Source organism: Homalodisca vitripennis, chromosome 1 (genome assembly GCF_021130785.1).
Source record: "Homalodisca vitripennis isolate AUS2020 chromosome 1, UT_GWSS_2.1, whole genome shotgun sequence".
NCBI classification, from domain to species: Eukaryota; Metazoa; Arthropoda; class Insecta; order Hemiptera; family Cicadellidae; genus Homalodisca; species Homalodisca vitripennis.
Window position 1 is genome coordinate 185,302,918 of NC_060207.1, and position 12,283 is coordinate 185,315,200.

Below are 12,283 nucleotides of genomic sequence, written 5' to 3' on the forward strand. Positions count from 1 at the left end.
CAACAATGCACATAGCTACTTCACAGGGACCAGGGTATGATGTCATTTGTTGGCTCGGAGGACGACTACTGGTAGACAGCTTTCCAAGTAGGGACCACGCTTGCTGTGGGTAAAGTTTATTTTTTAGTCTTTACCCAGTTCTTGCATGTGACTGTCAAAATAGTTAATCAGGTCAGCAGTTTGCAGGCTACCGGAGTTATTAAACTCGTTGAGTAGTTCCTCACTTAACTCCACCCTGTAGTTCTTTAGAACGCCGCTCAGGATGTAGAGATATGCATCAGATTGGGCGTTCTTAGTTTCCTTTTTGCTGAAGGAATGGCTCTGATACTGGTTCCAAATTTATCTGAAAGGCTTCCCACTCCGCAGTAGTCGCCCGCAGTGAATCAACAAAACCCACTCAATGAAACCTGTGCTAAAAATTAAGTGTGTTAAATAAAGGTTTACAAAACTACACCAGTATTGCAGCTCTACTAATTAGTTTGTGGTTAACTTTCAATCACGGGTATCTATACTTCTTGATCCGGTAGTAGTATCTAATGTCCTCAGATGTTTATTTAGTACCGGGCTGTCAGCCATTAGACTGTTGTGATGTGAGTTGATGTTGACGACCACTCCTGACATTAACATCAAGACTGGCAAGCCGGCCGGCACTCTGACCATGCCAGACTGCAGGTTTCATCACGCCGCCACAGGAATAGCCGACAGCGGGAACAACTTCAAATGTCACATGTTTGGAAGCTGCCTTGTTTTCAACGTACCGTACAGAGTATTTGTGCCAGGTGTATTAATTTGGATCAATGGAGATCGAAGAGATAAACATGATTCATGCCAAAACATCCCATTACTCCACATTATGGTAGTTACTTGTTAAACCAAACCGGTATTATAAATTAAATGTTATTGGCAGTAAAATTGACAGAAAGTAAATCGTACATGATCCTGATATTCTTATAGATTACTAGTTCGTATCTCAAACGTAATTAGTGTTGTTACGAAAACTAGTAGAAACTTGGGTCTAGTGGAGCGTATCATATAGTTTTTCACATACAATTTTCCTGTGAATGGTTTACATTGTTGCCTGAAGTAGGGACCGAGGTAAAACATATATAGCAAACGGGGCTGTGTAGAGGATATTCCTTTCGTGGAAGGCCTGGTACAGACTGGTTAGAGTAGGTGTACGAAAGGAGCTACAGGACTAGCCTACTTCCTGCTCTTTTGGCCCGCCGTACTGTTACACTGGTTTTTGTGGAGTCCTACATTGTCACTACGTGTAAGGGGAAATGTATCTATTAGTTCCGGGATGTAGCTTAAGCATGGGGAAACTGTTTGTTATTCTGTATTTTGGAGTATGTAATCCGAGCTACTTGTCGATTTGACTTCTTGTGAATAACTCTTCAAAGGTTTCAATATTTTCTTATGATCTGGATGTTGATGAGCGGTGGGGTTTTCCACTGTCTTTCACAGATTTAGTAGTCTAAATTTGAATGACAGTTTCATTTTTTTTATCCAACACAGCATGAGGCCCGTTGAGATTGCTCCACCACCTTTGCACTTCCACTACGGACTGCCAAAATTCGTGACGGCAAGGAATTCGCGCTCGCTATTGAGGTGACAATCGTTCTACGGCCATTTTCTTATTGAATTCTCAATCTGTAAGGAAAGCCACAACATTATTTTTCATGTATTTGACTTAAATTGGCAAAACTATAGGGAAATTAAAATATGGAGTTCTTTTTCAACCACCCTGGATATTGAATATTCCTGTAAAGTCTCTAGAACACGCCTTTCTACCAATCGTGAATTTTTTGAACGGAAATATTCCCAAATTAAAAAAAAATAAAGAGTCTAGGTATTTTTCCATTTACCGCAACAGCGTAATACGCGAAATATACTCCACAAAGTACGCTCTGCTAGAACTACAGTATGCCGGAGTGGGTGCCAGCTTTCCCGCTCACTGCCGCCAGAAATAGCTGCCGGTCCGGCACATTGGACAGGGCATGGCACAGAATGCCGTAATAGTTTATACAGCTGTTCCACGACATTTCACAGCTGATCTGTCTTCTCCGTCACAACACCGAGGTCTCGCGTCCTTGGCACCTAGGCTCGTCTGATCGGCTTCTACTAAATATATCTTGTGATCTGTCAACTATTTCTATTTTAGTACTTACCGATTTTCTTGCAGTGCTATCACAATAAATGGTTCATAGTAAAATCACTAAATCTGTATTTAATTTAAACAGTAATTCATCACACTAGCACGAAAATAGTATAAGTAACGTAAATTTAAGGCTCAAATGTAAGTTTAAAAATAATGAAAATTAAGTATGTATATTTAAAATATTTAAGTCCACTAATATTGCATTTATTTTAATTCATAACACCAATACGATAATACCATGCATACTGTAATTTACAGAGACAGGTACCGTACTGGTTTAAAGATAACATATGTGAATACTCGCTATAAAACTAGCTTTTTAAAATTGCAAGGAAAAGTTGGATAAGCTTAGGTAGAGAAGCTCTTTTTACATGCCTTAGAATTTAGTTCCTCTTAAAAAGCTATTTAATAATTCTTTATAATTTATAAAAAATTCGTACAAAAACGTAGGAATGAAAGTCCATTGAATGAAATTCCGTTATTCAAAAATAAACAGATTTTTCACATAAGTGAAAACAGGAATTTTGAGTTTTTAGTTTATACGAACTATGGAGTACCTTAAGGCTCTATCTTGGACTCTCTTGGAAGAAAATCAAAGTTGGTATTTCCTCATCGGCATTTCCAGATGTGGGATGCCCTGTTTGAGCCAATTCTTTATCGGGAAAGTGTCGTGGCGGTCAACAAATTCCTTGCCAAGTCGAAGGCGGGTCAGTGGAAAGTGGATTGGGAAGGGCACGACCACCGCGAGACGCGACCGTATGACATACGACCTGTCAATGTCACATCACATTTATGGTCAGGGATTGTGACATAGTTATGGCGGCACAGGTGCAGTTTGTTGCAGTTGGCATGTACCGTAGCTCTCCCTGCCAACCGCTATTGATAGAGTGACCACGCCGAGGTGAACCAACTGAGCTATATTTAGAAACGTTCCTGAAAGGTTAGCTATTAACAGTTATTCGACATTAGGCTACTTCGTGATTGAACGGGGAGACATTGTTTTGATGCGCTTCCTTATTATTATGAAATTTACCTCCAATTGCTTCGGCCAGAATTTATGAATAGTGAACGTGTTTCTGGCACGGTAACAACAAAGTTACCTACCATAGTCTACTGATCTACATAAGGAAAGTGGTCAGTTGCATTCATTTATCTACCACAGCTTTAACGAAAGTGTTGAAACCAGCTTTAACAAGTTTTAAATTAATTACTCTTTCCATAAGGACTATTCAAACTTAGATAGCAAATATACTACACAGGGCATCCGCTCTCATCTGCACATCCATTATCTCATCCATGTTACTAAATTCTCCCAAATTCACTAGTAGCTGTCTTGCTCCAACTTCCGACTGTGTCTTACTATTCAATATACCTGTCTTGCTTCTACATACGGCTGTGCCATACTAGTATTTAACATAGCTTTCTTGCTCCAACTTCCGGCTATCTTACTATTGAACAAAGCTGTCTTACCCTCTCCTCTTCACCCAAAAATTCCTGGTGTGTCTTACTATCCAATAGACCAACATTAGATGTAAATCTCTCTGTTTTACAAAACTCCTCACGCGGACATACCCACAAACACGAAGGAGAAAAGTAGAAGACAGTATTTGTACTGTCTCGATGGGTTTTTTTTCTCAGCCAATAATGTTACTTATTCTCTGTAGAAAATAATATCTAAATATACTTGAGAAAAACCTGCTTAAAATATCCAGTTGGTTTTTATACAACCCCAACCAATCAATTACACTAGCTACATTGCAATGAACAATAAAATTCTCATTGAAACAATGATTCTCATCGATGAATTATAGTTTCTTTCTCTTTGGGCCTAAGTGTCAAAAGGTGGGTTGGACTTGGATAGATGAGATTAAAATTGTAATAACATTGATTCTATTGTTTTCAACTTTTAACTTGTAAGAAAAAGGATCTTTCGAACTAATTTACTTTTTCAAATGTTTCATTAGAGTCCACTGAAAATGTTCAAAACAATCATAGCAAATTAAAGGATGGTTAGGCTCCATGTTAGGAAAAGCAAAAGTGTTTGTTGGTTGGTAGAATTCTGAAGTAATTTTGATGTTCATATCAAGAATCACATTATGGGGACAAGATAGGGTCCCAAGATTGTTTTTCATAGTTGGGATGTATTGTAGACCGTGTAGACAGGATGTATTGTATGCACTTAAGCGTTGAGGAAGTGGCGAGAATGAGAGAGGAGCACAGGGCCTGGAGAAGAGTGACTGACAGACCGTGTACTCGGCAAGGTTTTGACGTCACTAGACTCGGTGTTAGGTGTCTGGGGGCTCGACCGTGTCCATGGGATCGTCTAACAGCGACACTCGCCAATACCGCTCTTGTCTTTTGGCTACTGGTCTCTCATTCTATTACATTCATAGGCTCCGCTATAGATATATAATGAAATAGCATGAGTAAAGCCAGGGAAAGATTTTCGATTTTGCACGGTGAGGAGGTTCAACATAACCTAGCAAGTATATCTCCAAAGAAACGTTTCTGCAAGAAAGGGAAAGTGGAATCGGTATACGTTAAAAAAACAATACTCTTTGACGCTGACAAACGGGTTATCCATACACTGAATGCCATTTCTATTATGGATGAATTAGTTCTGATCATTTACGTAAATTTAAAAAGTATTGGTCCAAGGATAGATCCCTGTGAGACTCCACGAGTGATCTTTTCTTAATAGTTCCCCGAAATTTTCACTCATCGTTTTCAGTCACCAATATGTGAGAAAGCTAGTTTAAGTCTGAGTTAGAGATAGAGGATATTTAAATCCTGCCCAGACCGGTACACATTTTATCAGTTACATCCCAACATATTTTAGAGGCTGACCCATTATACCATATTCTTATAACTTGTGCAGCAATATTTCATGTTATACAGTCCTATGTTTTAGTCAAGCCCAGAAATATGTTAGGATTTGTTGCAGCACTCACTTAAAACCAAATTAATTTTTTATTCCAAACTGAATCAGACTGAGAATTTCAAAACTTTTCAGGAATATTAAATCTTTCCCAGCATGTGATTTAGAAAACCAAAATTTATTATTTTATTTTATACTGGTTTGCGGAGTAAGTCATATTAGAATATTACGATTTAAAACAAACTGGTTGATTTAAATTGGTCATTAAATGGCTCAAATGACCAAGAGATCTATCGGATCTTTCCTTACCTTTATTCTTTCTTATGACACGTGCTCTTAGCCAAATAATTATGTGGCGATAATTTTGTTTCGGCTATAAATTTTAAAATGTAATACTTTGTTTAAAATTAAAGTATGAGTTGATTACAATCTTATCTTTGAATTAAATCAATGTTTACACCTGCTACAGTGCTCCCTATTGTTTGTATGGCTTTTCAGGGAATAGTGATTTTACATAACAGCCGAAATATGAGATCTAATCTTGTACTTTCAGCCGTCCTCAAGCACTATGAGACTATTACATATCAACCGTGATCGTGCATGATGAGTAGGTACACGATCTAATTTTCAATATTGTATTTTTGAGACGGAAGCAGAGTCAATGTTTTACCTCTATAATTTATAGCATTCACAATATAGATATTCCGTTCTCAATTATTGTGCATCAGTGACACAGGCAGTTGCCAGTTGCCTCTTATGTAGATAATAGTAGGCTTACGCCGCGGCGCCGCCCCTAGTCAGTATCAAGTAACACCCTTTGTGCAACGGACCCACCAACGAGGATGAAGGTACGGTTACTATGGATGCGAATTCTGACGAAAATCTGTTCTGACGAGCACTGACGAGTTCGTGCGAAGTCGTCCGAACAAACAAAAGCCTGTTTTCTAATGATACTGTTTACAGTGGCAGCGATTTTTGCGTCAGAAAAGACACGAAGTCGTCAGAACGATTTGAGCGATCAAACAAGTTTGATTTTTCGTGCGGCCAGCAACCTATTTCACCTTGTGCGTCGAATTTTAGAGTTATTACCTTAAATTAACCATGGATATTGATGAATTAATCGGTCTTGTGTACGAGAACAGGTGTTTGTGGGACATGAGAGATAAAAATTACCACAACAGAGATCTTGCTCGGAAGAATCGGGATAAGGTTGCAGCAGAACAACACAATTTTGGGTGAATGTGGGTAAAATGTGGCTTTTCAGTAAAACTATTTTTTTAAAGGAAATTTATTCTTTTTATCAAACAAAGGTTGTTTATTTCTAGGGTTAATTGTTACGTCAATCAGATTTTCAATAATTTTATGAATCTAATTTGTTTTAATGAGATTGTTTTGTTATAATTAATAAATAATTGTTATTTGACTAATTAAATACATTGTTACATACATACTAACAAATATCGAGTTAACATAATTATTCTGTTTTTACCCTTTTCAACGACATTATTTTTAATGACGGGCTTTCAAGAAAATATTGTTCATCGAGTCCATCCATTTATTTAGCTACGCGGCTTTGATACGTACTGACTATCAGAAGATCTGAAAACGCGCACACTGTAACCGCCTTGTTCTGACGAGGGTTTCGGACGTACTCGTCAGAACAGATTTTCGTCAGAATTCGCATCCATAGTAACCGTTACCTGAAGCGTGCCGCATACACCTTGCCGCTTGGTGCTACACCATGCAGTGCTGTACTTGCTCATTTGTATAAGTCATTTGGATAATTAAATAATACCTAAAGTTACGATCTCATCCGAACTTACTTATACTATATTTTTTAATACGACGGTAATATCACTTGTTAAAGCAGGTGATAATTGTTAAAAAATATTAATATTTAGTGTAAACTATAGCAACAGGCACTTTTACATTTTTATTTGGCTTGCAATGTTTGCGTATCTTGGATTTATTATCACAGAATATTGATAGAAGACAATAAGTTACAGTAAGTACAGTAAAAGTATAGAATCGCTTTGAGAACTTCATTCAAACTATTGCATTGTAAGCATATTATCTTTATTGATACTGAATTGATGACATTGAATTATTATGGTTGTGCATTCTTGAGTCAATGTACAAATTGTAACAAACAAGTGTGAAATTAACTATAAAATATTTATCATTTTGATATTTCATCATTGTCAGTATTGCATTTTATGCAGATGGACCAACATTTCTTTTCGTTTCAGTATTTTGGAGTGATTTACGATGTGCAAGAGTAGAATATCTTCATGTATACTCTAATCTTGAACATATTTTGGCTTCGCCTACTCATTACGTACGATCAAAGTCGTACAATATTAAAAGATACAATTGCTAAAGATTGCTTTATCTCTAAATTAAAAATATTAAATGGCCCAATGATTTAAAAGTCTAGCTGCCAGTATGATGAATGGAGACAATTAAGGTGTTGTAATTGATTTGTGGTTGGATAAGTATTTTAAAAACACAGTATTTTAAGAAAACTTTCCTGAAACCTTAAAAATACATACAACATTTTTAATGCTCCACGAGAAATTTTAGGCATTTAATTTGGGCAATTCTTTAACCAGGCCCAAATAAAAACGTCTGTAGATAAAATTTGTATAGTATTTATGTGAATTATATCTTCAGAGTATATCATGTCTATGACTGAATTATTTATGACTCAATAAACTTACATTTTGTTTCTGAAATACAAAATGAGAAAATTTGTTTTTCCATTATAAACTATTATTTATGACTTTTTATAAATAAAAACATACATATTGGAAAACATGATATGTTTATTATAGCAGTTGTCTTTGGCCACGATTGTAAGTTGTCCCAAAATAATACTTTAATTACGTGGAGTGCCTAGAATTATCAAAATTAATTGCTATGTTTCTTGTTTTTCATAAAGGTGTCTTGAAGGGCTGTGTCTGATGTACCGAGTGCACATCATTAAGAGAAATAGTAATGATGAAAAATGGTACGAATTCCGGTACCACAAACAATATAACATTTTTATAATAACTTTACAAACCTATTATGGAAGAAACGCCCCCGTCCATGCTACTATGCCTCATCACCGACGCTCACTCGTTTCTTTGACTTGGGAAAATGAGGAAATCGTGGTAAGTAAGCACAGCGTTTTATTTTTCTCATAGACTTATTTTTATCAAGGATACATTTAGATGATTAAAAAAAAAATGATAGATATGTTCATAAATAAGTCCCTTTAATTAGTTACTCCACGCGTGTGAATTACCAGTTAGTCTTTATTAATAATGTAATTGCACTGTATCGTACATTTTAGAAGCCATTAGGTACGTTAAAACCCAAAAATAATACAATACTTCTATTTTTTGTCACGTAAGTCACACACAAAAATGGAAGAATATAAAACATGGATAAATATAAATTAATCACATTGAAATATTTAATTTTAAAACTATTAACATCCAAAAATATTCATATTCAAAAAAATAACACACGAAGAATTTTTAAGTATTTGGCACAAAAATTCTGAAAGTGATACTGTAGAAAAGTCAAATGTAATGTAAGTAAAAATGCCAATGTAGTCATAAGTAAGGTGCGTGGTTGTTCAAACGTTTCGCAATAATTGCAACTAATTAAGTACATGTTGACGTACCCAAGCTATGCTATAAACTTCATTTCTCCTTGACCTACGAATCTGAGACAAAGCAATAAATATTTCAAAAGCAACTTTCTCTTCCTATAAAGTTCAGCAGTTTGCGCTTCTTAGGCCATTTCCAAGCGCGGAGGGCAAGACTTGTGCCCGCTAAAAGACCTCTGATGACGTCGGTGTTTACCATAGATCTTTACGCACGCGGTGGGTGCATGGCAGTGTGGTACAGAAGTCACTCGCCCTCAGGCCATTAACATTAATAGAATAATAGATTTTCTGATGTTGCCATAGATCTTTACGCACGCGGTGGGTGCATGGCAGTGCGGTACAGAAGTCACTCGCCCTCAGGCCATTAACATTAATAGAATAATAGATTTTCTGATGTTGCCATAGATCTTTACGCACGCGGTGGGTGCATGGCAGTGTGGTACAGAAGTCACTCGCCCTCAGGCCATTAGCATTAATAGAATAATAGATTTTCTGATGTTGCCATAGATCTTTACGCACGCGGTGGGTGCATGGCAGTGCGGTACAGAAGTCACTCGCCCTCAGGCCATTAACATTAATAGAATAATAGATTTTCTGATGTTGCCATAGATCTTTACGCACGCGGTGGGTGCATGGCAGTGTGGTACAGAAGTCACTCGCCCTCAGGCCATTAACATTAATAGAATAATAGATTTTCTGATGTTGCCATAGATCTTTAATGTAGACTGATGTTGCCATAGATCTTTACGCACGCGGTGGGTGCATGGCAGTGCGGTACAGAAGTCACTCGCCCTCAGGCCATTAACATTAATAGAATAATAGATTTTCTGATGTTGCCATAGATATATGTTACACAAATAGAACACTCACTACACTTCCGAGGATAGGGTCCTTTTCATCGGACATCAAAAAATTCTTAAAGGATAGATAAGTTTAGGCATACAAAAAAATTTTTTTTAAATGACTGTACTACTCGATGAAAATTAATACACCAAATAAGTCTCTCGTCTTCACTGATATGTGCGTTTTGTGTTTTGTACAGTGATTGGTGGTTATTTCAACCATCCTGGATCTCTAGGTATACGCTTGGTTTTTTATCTATAACTTTTTTAAATGTAAAATTTGACTTAATCGACATACAGTAAACAGTTTTTAATTTTTGTGCAAGCTTCACCTTATGTTGTAAGGTTTTTGAACTTGATGAAGAGGGTAGATTCCAATCCTAGAAACGTACCTAGTGTTCGTATTTATAACGTTACAAATTTCCATTATGAAATGAAAATGTCATTCTTTTAAATGATCTTCCGCCAATAATATACTTTAAAGCATTTGAACAGACTAGCTGTTACCCACGGCTTCGCACGCAATATTCAAATTTGAAGGCGCAATCTTCTTAGTCAAAGCATTGGTGATATAATATGATGAAGCCCTATATATAGTGTTCTTCAAACAGAAGTAGGCACAGATGCGATACTTTTAATTCAGTATCCATGGTTAAGAGATGCAATACTTAATACAATTGTTTATTGGTTCATATTTCAGGTTTTCGTGTGCAAGATAAAATTGCATTGCTAGTTGGAATAAATAATATTTCTGACCCCACTGTTGAGTTTGCCTGCTCTGTTTCTCGATCAAGAAAATATATACAGTACATATACACGTCTCGGAAACCCACTTCGGCCAAAAAAACGTCAACTTCTGGCCGTTTAAATTCACTTTCAGTCTAAAGTAATTCAGTAACGTAGTTGAATCGGCCGTGTTATCACCAAGATCAAGAGAATATATACCAACAGAAACCAACTTCGATCAAAAAGTGATTACTTTCGCCCCTAATGATTTACTTCACGTTTAAGATATTTTCAGTGTCGTAAGTTAAGTTCACCTTGTTGCCCTGATAATGATACACTCTATATATTTGTTAGTTTTCAAAACCTACTTCAGTCAAAAGCGTCCGTCAAAACTTCCGGTCTTACTTTTTTTTTGTTCCATAGTTGATTGATTTTGTATTGTTCCCCGACCAAGAAAATATACGGTATATACGTACATACACAGGTCTGAGAAGATTACTTCTGCCAAAAGACAACTAAAATGGGTTTTAAAACCGTCTTTAAATTTATAGTAAAGATTATTTAGTAACTTTGACTTTTATATCTGCATTGCAGTCCTGTCGAAGCACTGCATACTTAATGTTTGCTCAAATGTACGGTTAAAATTATATTTTTACTATAACTTTTAATTTCATTATCTGGAAATTTTCTTACTCGGTGCTCAATAGCGGACGCAGAAAAGGTTGAAACAGGAAGTGTTGTTACTATCAAAATTACTCTATGCTTTCACACTATAAATGTAAACAAATTGAAAATATTGGTTAAATCAATTAAGTATATGGTTGTGCTATCATACAAAAATGTTTACACAGAACATTTGGTTACATTTAAAAGGCCTTTCAATAAAGTTGATTGCTCTAATGAAACTTTAGAGACCAAGATGATATTTTCCACAACTTTAGAGACCAGTGAGTAGTAAGTTGATTTTCGAAATAAGAAAACGCCTATATTCATATCAGGAATCCTTTGAATTATCTTTGTAAAATTTCAGTACAATCGATTAGTTCACTCGTGAAAACGCAACAAACAAAAAAAGTCACTTTCGCATTCGTAATATTATTAGGATTGGGCATCACATTACCCGTACTACTGCTGCAGTTGAAATCGGATCCGCCATCTTGGTCTGGCACATTCTCGGGAACAGCAAACGCGCTAAACGCAGACAGGAACGTAGCCAGGAAAAATTTGGGAGGGGGGTCCAGAAAACTGATATTTCCCGTAGTGAACAGAGAGTAAGGCCCGATTTTGTTCCTTAAAAAGTGCTTGGCCCATTTCTTTGATGAGAACAATCTTTCAGCGGTGTATATGAGTAATACTGAAATATTTAAATAATAATAAACGTTATTGTTATTGAAAAATTCAAAATTTGGGGGGGTCCGGACCCTTTTAACCCCCTCGCTAGCCACGTCCTTGGCTGAAGAGGCGCAACACGTCTCCACCAAAAAGAGCATACTTTTTGGTACACCGTCAGCAACAAACATCGAATACCATGAAATTAATGGAAACTGGAACTGAATGAAGATTCTCAATACTGGGTTATTTTCACCCGCCTTCCAAACGTGTTGAACAGCTCTATCCCAAAGAATTATAGCGGCGATTCTCATGTAAGCAGCGAGACATAAATGCAGTACTAATAATAACTTAGCCATCTGAGACGACCAGGTTAGTGCACAACAAAGAGACAGTTTTTCTGTCTAGCAGATCACTCAGATCATAAAGAACTACGAGAACTGAAGAATGTTAAACTGGCTGGCGACTCTCAGCTGACAGGTCGCGACGCCATGGTTCGTTCAGATCATTTCGTGACCCGGATCAGTGAGCCGGTTCACTCATGATCTGCGCATCACTAGAGCGTCAGACTAACCCGGATCGAGTAAAGCCGCAGCATCATCGGGTAATCATATCGGCATCATGATCAACAGTACTTTAAGGCGATTTCACTCTGCACATGGTTGGATTATGCTGGGTTTGTTTTAAAATAT